We start from the raw sequence: 13,953 nt of genomic DNA on the forward strand, positions 1-13,953 counted from the left end.
ACTTGATTGTGCACAGTTCTGTGAGGAAAATGTACTTAAAATGCTGAAAATCATGTTTACATACTCAAAACAGGCCATAAAACACTTGCTTTGTGATGAGGTGGAATATCAGAGAAACAGGGATCAAACCATGTTTTCCGTCGAATTCAGTGACATTTGACTACATCTAAGCCAAAACCTCAATAATGCACAGTTCTGTGAGGAAAGTACACTCAAAACGCAAAGAATCAAGTTTACTCACTGAAAACAGGTTTCAGCGAGTGCATCCTGTGAGATCTGCTGGAACATGAGAGAAACAGGGATCAAACCGTTTTCTGTCTAAATCAGTCACATTTGAGTACATCTGAGCCAAAACCTTGATTGTGCACAGTTCTGTGAGGAAAGTGCATTCAAACTGCAAAGAATCAAGTTTACTCACTGAAAACAGGTTTCAGCGAGTGCATCCTGTGAGATCTGCTGGAATACGAGAGAAACAGGGATCAAACCATGTTTTCTGTCTAATTCAGTTACATTTGACGACATGCAAGCCAAAACCTCAATAATGCACAGTTCTGTGAGGACAGTGCACTCAAAATGCAAAGAATCAAGTTTACTCACTGAAAACAGGTTTCAGTGAGTGCAATCTGCTGGAATATGAGAGAAACAGGGATCAAATCATGTTTTCTGTTTAAATCAGTCACATTTGACTACATCGGAGCCAAAACCTCAATAATGCACAGTTCTGTGAGGAAAGTACACTCAAAACGCAAAGAATCAAGTTTACTCACTGAAAACAGGTTTCAGTGAGTGCATCCTGTGAGATCTGCTAGAACAAGAGAGAAACAGGGATCAAACCATGTTTTCTGTCTAAATCAGTCACATTTGACAACTTGGAAGTCAAAACCTCAATAATGCACAGTTCTGTGAGGAAAGTACACTCAAAACGCAAAGAATCAAGTTTACTCACTGAAAACAGCTTTCAGTGAGTGCATCCTGTGAGATCTGCTGGAATATGAGAGAAACAGGGATCAAACCATGTTTTCTGTCTAAATCAGTCACATTTGACTACATCTGAGCAAAAACCTTGATAATGCACAGTTCTGTGAGGAAAGCGCACTCAAAATGCTGAGAATCAAGTTTACTCACTGAAAACAGTTTTCAGCAAGTGCATCCTGTGAGATCTGCTGGAATACGAGAGAAATAGGGATCAAACCAGGTTTTCAAATTCACTCACATTTGACTAATACTAAGCCAAAAACTTCATTGTTTACAGCCCTCTGAGAAAGGTCCACTAGAAATGGCGAAACCCAGTCAAATTTCATGATTTCTGAACCAAAAAACTTGATTGTGCACAGTTCTGTGAGGAAAATGTACTTAAAATGCTGAAAATCATGTTTACATACTCAAAACAGGCCATAAAACACTTGCTTTGTGATGAGGTGGAATATCAGAGAAACAGGGATCAAACCATGTTTTCTGTCGAATTCAGTCACATTTGACTACATGCAAGCCAAAACCTCAATAATGCATAGTTCTGTGAGGACAGTGCACTCAAAATGCTAAGAATCAAATTTACTCACTGAAAACAGGTTTCAGCGAGTGCATCCTGTGAGATCTGCTGGAATATGAGAGAAACAGGGATCAAACCATGCTTTCTGTCTAAATCAGTCACATTTGACTACATCTAAGTCAAAACCTCAATAATGCACAGTTCTGTGAGGAAAGCGCACTCAAAATGCTGAGAATCAAGTTTACTCACTGAAAACAGGTTTCAGCGAGTGCTTCTTCTGAGATCAGCTGGAATGGGAGAGAAACGGGGATCAAACCAGGTTTTCAAATTCACTCACATTTGACTAATACTAAGCCAAAAACTTCATTGTTTACAGCCCTCTGAGAAAGGTCCACTCCAAATGGCGAAACCCAGTCAAATTTCATGATTTCTGAGCAAAGAACTTGATTGTGCACAGTTCTGTGAGGAAAATGTACTTAAAATGCTGAAAATCATGTTTACATACTCAAAACAGGCCATAAAACACTTGCTCTGTGATGAGGTGGAATATCAGAGAAACAGGGATCAAACCATGTTTTCCGTCGAATTCAGTGACATTTGACTACATCTAAGCCAAAACCTCAATAATGCACAGTTCTGTGAGGAAAGTACACTCAAAACGCAAAGAATCAAGTTTACTCACTGAAAACAGGTTTCAGCGAGTGCATCCTATGAGATCTGCTGGAACATGAGAGAAACAGGGATCAAACCGTTTTCTGTTTAAATCAGTCACATTTGAGTACATCTGAGCCAAAACCTTGATTGTGCACAGTTCTGTGAGGAAAGTGCATTCAAAATGCTAAGAATCAAGTTTACTCACTGAAAACAGGTTTCAGCGAGTGCATCCAGTGAGATCTGCTGGAATACGAGAGAAACAGGGATCAAACCATGTTTTCTGTCGAATTCAGTTACATTTGACGACATGCAAGCCAAAACCTCAATAATGCATAGTTCTGTGAGGACAGTGCACTCAAAATGCAAAGAATCAAGTTTACTCACTGAAAACAGATTTCAGTGAGTGCAATCTGCTGGAATATGAGAGAAACAGGGATCAAATCATGTTTTCTGTCTAAATCAGTCACATTTGACTACATCGGAGCCAAAACCTCAATAATGCACAGTTCTGTGAGGAAATGCTAAGAATCAAGTTTACTCACTGAAAACAGGTTTCAGCGAGTGCATCCTGTGAGATCTGCTGGAACATGAGAGAAACAGGGATCAAACCATGTTTTCTGTCTAAATCAGTCACATTTGAGTACATCTGAGCCAAAACCTTGATTGTGCACAGTTCTGTGAGGAAAGTGCATTCAAAATGCTAAGAATCAAATTTACTCACTGAAAACAGGTTTCAGCGAGTACATCCTGTGAGATCTGCTGGAACAAGAGAGAAACAGGGATCAAACCATGTTTTCTGTCTAAATAAGTCACATTTGACTACATGGAAGCCAAAACCTCAATAATGCATAGTTCTGTGAGGACAGTGCACTCAAAATGCTAAGAATCAAGTTTACTCACTGAAAACAGGTTTCAGCGAGTGCATCCTGTGAGATCTGCTGGAATATGAGAGAAACAGGGATCAAACCATGCTTTCTGTCTAAATCAGTCACATTTGACTACATCTGAGCAAAAACCTTGATAATGCACAGTTCTTTGAGGAAAGTGCATTCAAAATGCTAAGAATCAAGTTTACTCACTGAAAACAGGTTTCAGCGAGTGCATCCTGTGAGATCTGCTGGAATACGAGAGAAACGGGGATCAAACCAGGTTTTCAAATTCACTCACATTTGACTAATACTCAGCCAAAAACTTCATTGTTTACAGCCCTCTGAGAAAGGTCCACTCCAAATGGTGAAACCCAGTCAAATTTAATGATTTCTGAACCAAAAAACTTGATTGTGCACAGTTCTGTGAGGAAAATGTACTTAAAATGCTGAAAATCATGTTTACATACTCAAAACAGGCCATAAAACACTTGCTTTGTGATGAGGTGGAATATCAGAGAAACAGGGATCAAACCATGTTTTCTGTCGAATTCAGTTACATTTGACGACATGCAAGCCAAAACCTCAATAAAACACTCAAAATGCAAAGAATCAAGTTTACTCACTGAAAACAGGTTTCAGCGAGTGCATCCTATGAGATCTGCTGGAACATGAGAGAAACAGGGATCAAACCGTTTTCTGTTTAAATCAGTCACATTTGAGTACATCTGAGCCAAAACCTTGATTGTGCACAGTTCTGTGAGGAAAGTGCATTCAAAATGCTAAGAATCAAGTTTACTCACTGAAAACAGGTTTCAGCGAGTGCATCCAGTGAGATCTGCTGGAATACGAGAGAAACAGGGATCAAACCATGTTTTCTGTCGAATTCAGTTACATTTGACGACATGCAAGCCAAAACCTCAATAATGCATAGTTCTGTGAGGACAGTGCACTCAAAATGCAAAGAATCAAGTTTACTCACTGAAAACAGATTTCAGTGAGTGCAATCTGCTGGAATATGAGAGAAACAGGGATCAAATCATGTTTTCTGTCTAAATCAGTCACATTTGACTACATCGGAGCCAAAACCTCAATAATGCACAGTTCTGTGAGGAAATGCTAAGAATCAAGTTTACTCACTGAAAACAGGTTTCAGCGAGTGCATCCTGTGAGATCTGCTGGAACATGAGAGAAACAGGGATCAAACCATGTTTTCTGTCTAAATCAGTCACATTTGAGTACATCTGAGCCAAAACCTTGATTGTGCACAGTTCTGTGAGGAAAGTGCATTCAAAATGCTAAGAATCAAATTTACTCACTGAAAACAGGTTTCAGCGAGTGCATCCTGTGAGATCTGCTGGAATACGAGAGAAACAGGGATCAAACCAGGTTTTCAAATTCACTCACATTTGACTAATACTCAGCCAAAAACTTCATTGTTTACAGCCCTCTGAGAAAGGTCCACTAGAAATGGCGAAACCCAGTCAAATTTAATGATTTCTGAACCAAAAAACTTGATTGTGCACAGTTCTGTGAGGAAAATGTACTTAAAATGCTGAAAATCATGTTTACATACTCAAAACAGGCCATAAAACACTTGCTTTGTGATGAGGTGGAATATCAGAGAAACAGGGATCAAACCATGTTTTCTGTCGAATTCACTCACATTTGACTAATACTTAGCCAAAAACTTCATTGTTCACAGCCCTCTGAGAAAGGTCCACTCCAAATGGCGAAACCCAGTCAAATTTCATGATTTCTGAGCAAAGAACTAGATTGTGCACAGTTCTGTGAGGAAAATGTACTTAAAATGCTGAAAATCATGTTTACATACTCAAAACAGGCCATAAAACACTTGCTCTGTGATGAGGTGGAATATCAGAGAAACAGGGATCAAACCATGTTTTCCGTCGAATTCAGTGACATTTGACTACATCTAAGCCAAAACCTCAATAATGCACAGTTCTGTGAGGAAAGTACACTCAAAACGCAAAGAATCAAGTTTACTCACTGAAAACAGGTTTCAGCGAGTGCATCCTGTGAGATCTGCTGGAACATGAGAGAAACAGGGATCAAACCATGTTTTCTGTCTAAATCAGTCACATTTGAGTACATCTGAGCCAAAACCTTGATTGTACACAGTTCTGTGAGGAAAGTGCATTCAAAATGCTAAGAATCAAATTTACTCACTGAAAACAGGTTTCAGCGAGTGCATCCTGTGAGATCTGCTGGAATACGAGAGAAACAGGGATCAAACCAGGTTTTCAAATTCACTCACATTTGACTAATACTCAGCCAAAAACTTCATTGTTTACAGCCCTCTGAGAAAGGTCCACTAGAAATGGCGAAACCCAGTCAAATTTAATGATTTCTGAACCAAAAAACTTGATTGTGCACAGTTCTGTGAGGAAAATGTACTTAAAATGCTGAAAATCATGTTTACATACTCAAAACAGGCCATAAAACACTTGCTTTGTGATGAGGTGGAATATCAGAGAAACAGGGATCAAACCATGTTTTCTGTCGAATTCACTCACATTTGACTAATACTAAGCCAAAAACTTCATTGTTTACAGCCCTCTGAGAAAGGTCCACTCCAAATGGCGAAACCCAGTCAAATTTCATGATTTCTGAGCAAAGAACTAGATTGTGCACAGTTCTGTGAGGAAAATGTACTTAAAATGCTGAAAATCATGTTTACATACTCAAAACAGGCCATAAAACACTTGCTCTGTGATGAGGTGGAATATCAGAGAAACAGGGATCAAACCATGTTTTCCGTCGAATTCAGTGACATTTGACTACATCTAAGCCAAAACCTCAATAATGCACAGTTCTGTGAGGAAAGTACACTCAAAACGCAAAGAATCAAGTTTACTCACTGAAAACAGGTTTCAGCGAGTGCATCCTGTGAGATCTGCTGGAACATGAGAGAAACAGGGATCAAACCATGTTTTCTGTCTAAATCAGTCACATTTGAGTACATCTGAGCCAAAACCTTGATTGTGCACAGTTCTGTGAGGAAAGTGCATTCAAAATGCTAAGAATCAAATTTACTCACTGAAAACAGGTTTCAGCGAGTACATCCTGTGAGATCTGCTGGAACAAGAGAGAAACAGGGATCAAACCATGTTTTCTGTCTAAATAAGTCACATTTGACTACATGGAAGCCAAAACCTCAATAATGCATAGTTCTGTGAGGACAGTGCACTCAAAATGCTAAGAATCAAGTTTACTCACTGAAAACAGGTTTCAGCGAGTGCATCCTGTGAGATCTGCTGGAATATGAGAGAAACAGGGATCAAACCATGCTTTCTGTCTAAATCAGTCACATTTGACTACATCTGAGCAAAAACCTTGATAATGCACAGTTCTTTGAGGAAAGTGCATTCAAAATGCTGAGAATCAAGTTTACTCACTGAAAACAGGTTTCAGCGAGTGCATCCTGTGAGATCTGCTGGAATACGAGAGAAACGGGGATCAAACCAGGTTTTCAAATTCACTCACATTTGACTAATACTCAGCCAAAAACTTCATTGTTTACAGCCCTCTGAGAAAGGTCCACTCCAAATGGTGAAACCCAGTCAAATTTAATGATTTCTGAACCAAAAAACTTGATTGTGCACAGTTCTGTGAGGAAAATGTACTTAAAATGCTGAAAATCATGTTTACATACTCAAAACAGGCCATAAAACACTTGCTTTGTGATGAGGTGGAATATCAGAGAAACAGGGATCAAACCATGTTTTCTGTCGAATTCAGTTACATTTGACGACATGCAAGCCAAAACCTCAATAAAACACTCAAAATGCAAAGAATCAAGTTTACTCACTGAAAACAGGTTTCAGCGAGTGCATCCTATGAGATCTGCTGGAACATGAGAGAAACAGGGATCAAACCGTTTTCTGTTTAAATCAGTCACATTTGAGTACATCTGAGCCAAAACCTTGATTGTGCACAGTTCTGTGAGGAAAGTGCATTCAAAATGCTAAGAATCAAGTTTACTCACTGAAAACAGGTTTCAGCGAGTGCATCCAGTGAGATCTGCTGGAATACGAGAGAAACAGGGATCAAACCATGTTTTCTGTCGAATTCAGTTACATTTGACGACATGCAAGCCAAAACCTCAATAATGCATAGTTCTGTGAGGACAGTGCACTCAAAATGCAAAGAATCAAGTTTACTCACTGAAAACAGATTTCAGTGAGTGCAATCTGCTGGAATATGAGAGAAACAGGGATCAAATCATGTTTTCTGTCTAAATCAGTCACATTTGACTACATCGGAGCCAAAACCTCAATAATGCACAGTTCTGTGAGGAAATGCTAAGAATCAAGTTTACTCACTGAAAACAGGTTTCAGCGAGTGCATCCTGTGAGATCTGCTGGAACATGAGAGAAACAGGGATCAAACCATGTTTTCTGTCTAAATCAGTCACATTTGAGTACATCTGAGCCAAAACCTTGATTGTGCACAGTTCTGTGAGGAAAGTGCATTCAAAATGCTAAGAATCAAATTTACTCACTGAAAACAGGTTTCAGCGAGTGCATCCTGTGAGATCTGCTGGAATACGAGAGAAACAGGGATCAAACCAGGTTTTCAAATTCACTCACATTTGACTAATACTCAGCCAAAAACTTCATTGTTTACAGCCCTCTGAGAAAGGTCCACTAGAAATGGCGAAACCCAGTCAAATTTAATGATTTCTGAACCAAAAAACTTGATTGTGCACAGTTCTGTGAGGAAAATGTACTTAAAATGCTGAAAATCATGTTTACATACTCAAAACAGGCCATAAAACACTTGCTTTGTGATGAGGTGGAATATCAGAGAAACAGGGATCAAACCATGTTTTCTGTCGAATTCACTCACATTTGACTAATACTTAGCCAAAAACTTCATTGTTTACAGCCCTCTGAGAAAGGTCCACTCCAAATGGCGAAACCCAGTCAAATTTCATGATTTCTGAGCAAAGAACTAGATTGTGCACAGTTCTGTGAGGAAAATGTACTTAAAATGCTGAAAATCATGTTTACATACTCAAAACAGGCCATAAAACACTTGCTCTGTGATGAGGTGGAATATCAGAGAAACAGGGATCAAACCATGTTTTCCGTCGAATTCAGTGACATTTGACTACATCTAAGCCAAAACCTCAATAATGCACAGTTCTGTGAGGAAAGTACACTCAAAACGCAAAGAATCAAGTTTACTCACTGAAAACAGGTTTCAGCGAGTGCATCCTGTGAGATCTGCTGGAACATGAGAGAAACAGGGATCAAACCATGTTTTCTGTCTAAATCAGTCACATTTGAGTACATCTGAGCCAAAACCTTGATTGTGCACAGTTCTGTGAGGAAAGTGCATTCAAAATGCTAAGAATCAAATTTACTCACTGAAAACAGGTTTCAGCGAGTGCATCCTGTGAGATCTGCTAGAATACGAGAGAAACAGGGATCAAACCAGGTTTTCAAATTCACTCACATTTGACTAATACTCAGCCAAAAACTTCATTGTTTACAGCCCTCTGAGAAAGGTCCACTAGAAATGGCGAAACCCAGTCAAATTTAATGATTTCTGAACCAAAAAACTTGATTGTGCACAGTTCTGTGAGGAAAATGTACTTAAAATGCTGAAAATCATGTTTACATACTCAAAACAGGCCATAAAACACTTGCTTTGTGATGAGGTGGAATATCAGAGAAACAGGGATCAAACCATGTTTTCTGTCGAATTCACTCACATTTGACTAATACTAAGCCAAAAACTTCATTGTTTACAGCCCTCTGAGAAAGGTCCACTCCAAATGGCGAAACCCAGTCAAATTTCATGATTTCTGAGCAAAGAACTAGATTGTGCACAGTTCTGTGAGGAAAATGTACTTAAAATGCTGAAAATCATGTTTACATACTCAAAACAGGCCATAAAACACTTGCTCTGTGATGAGGTGGAATATCAGAGAAACAGGGATCAAACCATGTTTTCCGTCGAATTCAGTGACATTTGACTACATCTAAGCCAAAACCTCAATAATGCACAGTTCTGTGAGGAAAGTACACTCAAAACGCAAAGAATCAAGTTTACTCACTGAAAACAGGTTTCAGCGAGTGCATCCTGTGAGATCTGCTGGAACATGAGAGAAACAGGGATCAAACCATGTTTTCTGTCTAAATCAGTCACATTTGAGTACATCTGAGCCAAAACCTTGATTGTGCACAGTTCTGTGAGGAAAGTGCATTCAAAATGCTAAGAATCAAATTTACTCACTGAAAACAGGTTTCAGCGAGTACATCCTGTGAGATCTGCTGGAACAAGAGAGAAACAGGGATCAAACCATGTTTTCTGTCTAAATAAGTCACATTTGACTACATGGAAGCCAAAACCTCAATAATGCATAGTTCTGTGAGGACAGTGCACTCAAAATGCTAAGAATCAAGTTTATTCACTGAAAACAGGTTTCAGCGAGTGCATCCTGTGAGATCTGCTGGAATATGAGAGAAACAGGGATCAAACCATGCTTTCTGTCTAAATCAGTCACATTTGACTACATCTGAGCAAAAACCTTGATAATGCACAGTTCTTTGAGGAAAGTGCATTCAAAATGCTAAGAATCAAGTTTACTCACTGAAAACAGGTTTCAGCGAGTGCATCCTGTGAGATCTGCTGGAATACGAGAGAAACGGGGATCAAACCAGGTTTTCAAATTCACTCACATTTGACTAATACTCAGCCAAAAACTTCATTGTTTACAGCCCTCTGAGAAAGGTCCACTCCAAATGGTGAAACCCAGTCAAATTTAATGATTTCTGAACCAAAAAACTTGATTGTGCACAGTTCTGTGAGGAAAATGTACTTAAAATGCTGAAAATCATGTTTACATACTCAAAACAGGCCATAAAACACTTGCTTTGTGATGAGGTGGAATATCAGAGAAACAGGGATCAAACCATGTTTTCTGTCGAATTCAGTTACATTTGACGACATGCAAGCCAAAACCTCAATAAAACACTCAAAATGCAAAGAATCAAGTTTACTCACTGAAAACAGGTTTCAGCGAGTGCATCCTATGAGATCTGCTGGAACATGAGAGAAACAGGGATCAAACCGTTTTCTGTTTAAATCAGTCACATTTGAGTACATCTGAGCCAAAACCTTGATTGTGCACAGTTCTGTGAGGAAAGTGCATTCAAAATGCTAAGAATCAAGTTTACTCACTGAAAACAGGTTTCAGCGAGTGCATCCAGTGAGATCTGCTGGAATACGAGAGAAACAGGGATCAAACCATGTTTTCTGTCGAATTCAGTTACATTTGACGACATGCAAGCCAAAACCTCAATAATGCATAGTTCTGTGAGGACAGTGCACTCAAAATGCAAAGAATCAAGTTTACTCACTGAAAACAGATTTCAGTGAGTGCAATCTGCTGGAATATGAGAGAAACAGGGATCAAATCATGTTTTCTGTCTAAATCAGTCACATTTGACTACATCGGAGCCAAAACCTCAATAATGCACAGTTCTGTGAGGAAATGCTAAGAATCAAGTTTACTCACTGAAAACAGGTTTCAGCGAGTGCATCCTGTGAGATCTGCTGGAACATGAGAGAAACAGGGATCAAACCATGTTTTCTGTCTAAATCAGTCACATTTGAGTACATCTGAGCCAAAACCTTGATTGTGCACAGTTCTGTGAGGAAAGTGCATTCAAAATGCTAAGAATCAAATTTACTCACTGAAAACAGGTTTCAGCGAGTACATCCTGTGAGATCTGCTGGAACAAGAGAGAAACAGGGATCAAACCATGTTTTCTGTCTAAATAAGTCACATTTGACTACATGGAAGCCAAAACCTCAATAATGCATAGTTCTGTGAGGACAGTGCACTCAAAATGCTAAGAATCAAGTTTACTCACTGAAAACAGGTTTCAGCGAGTGCATCCTGTGAGATCTGCTGGAATATGAGAGAAACAGGGATCAAACCATGCTTTCTGTCTAAATCAGTCACATTTGACTACATCTGAGCAAAAACCTTGATAATGCACAGTTCTTTGAGGAAAGTGCATTCAAAATGCTAAGAATCAAGTTTACTCACTGAAAACAGGTTTCAGCGAGTGCATCCTGTGAGATCTGCTGGAATACGAGAGAAACGGGGATCAAACCAGGTTTTCAAATTCACTCACATTTGACTAATACTCAGCCAAAAACTTCATTGTTTACAGCCCTCTGAGAAAGGTCCACTCCAAATGGTGAAACCCAGTCAAATTTAATGATTTCTGAACCAAAAAACTTGATTGTGCACAGTTCTGTGAGGAAAATGTACTTAAAATGCTGAAAATCATGTTTACATACTCAAAACAGGCCATAAAACACTTGCTTTGTGATGAGGTGGAATATCAGAGAAACAGGGATCAAACCATGTTTTCTGTCGAATTCAGTTACATTTGACGACATGCAAGCCAAAACCTCAATAAAACACTCAAAATGCAAAGAATCAAGTTTACTCACTGAAAACAGGTTTCAGCGAGTGCATCCTATGAGATCTGCTGGAACATGAGAGAAACAGGGATCAAACCGTTTTCTGTTTAAATCAGTCACATTTGAGTACATCTGAGCCAAAACCTTGATTGTGCACAGTTCTGTGAGGAAAGTGCATTCAAAATGCTAAGAATCAAGTTTACTCACTGAAAACAGGTTTCAGCGAGTGCATCCAGTGAGATCTGCTGGAATACGAGAGAAACAGGGATCAAACCATGTTTTCTGTCGAATTCAGTTACATTTGACGACATGCAAGCCAAAACCTCAATAATGCATAGTTCTGTGAGGACAGTGCACTCAAAATGCAAAGAATCAAGTTTACTCACTGAAAACAGATTTCAGTGAGTGCAATCTGCTGGAATATGAGAGAAACAGGGATCAAATCATGTTTTCTGTCTAAATCAGTCACATTTGACTACATCGGAGCCAAAACCTCAATAATGCACAGTTCTGTGAGGAAATGCTAAGAATCAAGTTTACTCACTGAAAACAGGTTTCAGCGAGTGCATCCTGTGAGATCTGCTGGAACATGAGAGAAACAGGGATCAAACCATGTTTTCTGTCTAAATCAGTCACATTTGAGTACATCTGAGCCAAAACCTTGATTGTGCACAGTTCTGTGAGGAAAGTGCATTCAAAATGCTAAGAATCAAATTTACTCACTGAAAACAGGTTTCAGCGAGTGCATCCTGTGAGATCTGCTGGAATACGAGAGAAACAGGGATCAAACCAGGTTTTCAAATTCACTCACATTTGACTAATACTCAGCCAAAAACTTCATTGTTTACAGCCCTCTGAGAAAGGTCCACTAGAAATGGCGAAACCCAGTCAAATTTAATGATTTCTGAACCAAAAAACTTGATTGTGCACAGTTCTGTGAGGAAAATGTACTTAAAATGCTGAAAATCATGTTTACATACTCAAAACAGGCCATAAAACACTTGCTTTGTGATGAGGTGGAATATCAGAGAAACAGGGATCAAACCATGTTTTCTGTCGAATTCACTCACATTTGACTAATACTTAGCCAAAAACTTCATTGTTTACAGCCCTCTGAGAAAGGTCCACTCCAAATGGCGAAACCCAGTCAAATTTCATGATTTCTGAGCAAAGAACTAGATTGTGCACAGTTCTGTGAGGAAAATGTACTTAAAATGCTGAAAATCATGTTTACATACTCAAAACAGGCCATAAAACACTTGCTCTGTGATGAGGTGGAATATCAGAGAAACAGGGATCAAACCATGTTTTCCGTCGAATTCAGTGACATTTGACTACATCTAAGCCAAAACCTCAATAATGCACAGTTCTGTGAGGAAAGTACACTCAAAACGCAAAGAATCAAGTTTACTCACTGAAAACAGGTTTCAGCGAGTGCATCCTGTGAGATCTGCTGGAACATGAGAGAAACAGGGATCAAACCATGTTTTCTGTCTAAATCAGTCACATTTGAGTACATCTGAGCCAAAACCTTGATTGTGCACAGTTCTGTGAGGAAAGTGCATTCAAAATGCTAAGAATCAAATTTACTCACTGAAAACAGGTTTCAGCGAGTGCATCCTGTGAGATCTGCTGGAATACGAGAGAAACAGGGATCAAACCAGGTTTTCAAATTCACTCACATTTGACTAATACTCAGCCAAAAACTTCATTGTTTACAGCCCTCTGAGAAAGGTCCACTAGAAATGGCGAAACCCAGTCAAATTTAATGATTTCTGAACCAAAAAACTTGATTGTGCACAGTTCTGTGAGGAAAATGTACTTAAAATGCTGAAAATCATGTTTACATACTCAAAACAGGCCATAAAACACTTGCTTTGTGATGAGGTGGAATATCAGAGAAACAGGGATCAAACCATGTTTTCTGTCGAATTCACTCACATTTGACTAATACTAAGCCAAAAACTTCATTGTTTACAGCCCTCTGAGAAAGGTCCACTCCAAATGGCGAAACCCAGTCAAATTTCATGATTTCTGAGCAAAGAACTAGATTGTGCACAGTTCTGTGAGGAAAATGTACTTAAAATGCTGAAAATCATGTTTACATACTCAAAACAGGCCATAAAACACTTGCTCTGTGATGAGGTGGAATATCAGAGAAACAGGGATCAAACCATGTTTTCCGTCGAATTCAGTGACATTTGACTACATCTAAGCCAAAACCTCAATAATGCACAGTTCTGTGAGGAAAGTACACTCAAAACGCAAAGAATCAAGTTTACTCACTGAAAACAGGTTTCAGCGAGTGCATCCTGTGAGATCTGCTGGAACATGAGAGAAACAGGGATCAAACCATGTTTTCTGTCTAAATCAGTCACATTTGAGTACATCTGAGCCAAAACCTTGATTGTGCACAGTTCTGTGAGGAAAGTGCATTCAAAATGCTAAGAATCAAATTTACTCACTGAAAAC

Source organism: Scatophagus argus, chromosome 7 (assembly GCF_020382885.2).
Source record: "Scatophagus argus isolate fScaArg1 chromosome 7, fScaArg1.pri, whole genome shotgun sequence".
NCBI lineage: Eukaryota > Metazoa > Chordata > Actinopteri > Scatophagidae > Scatophagus > Scatophagus argus.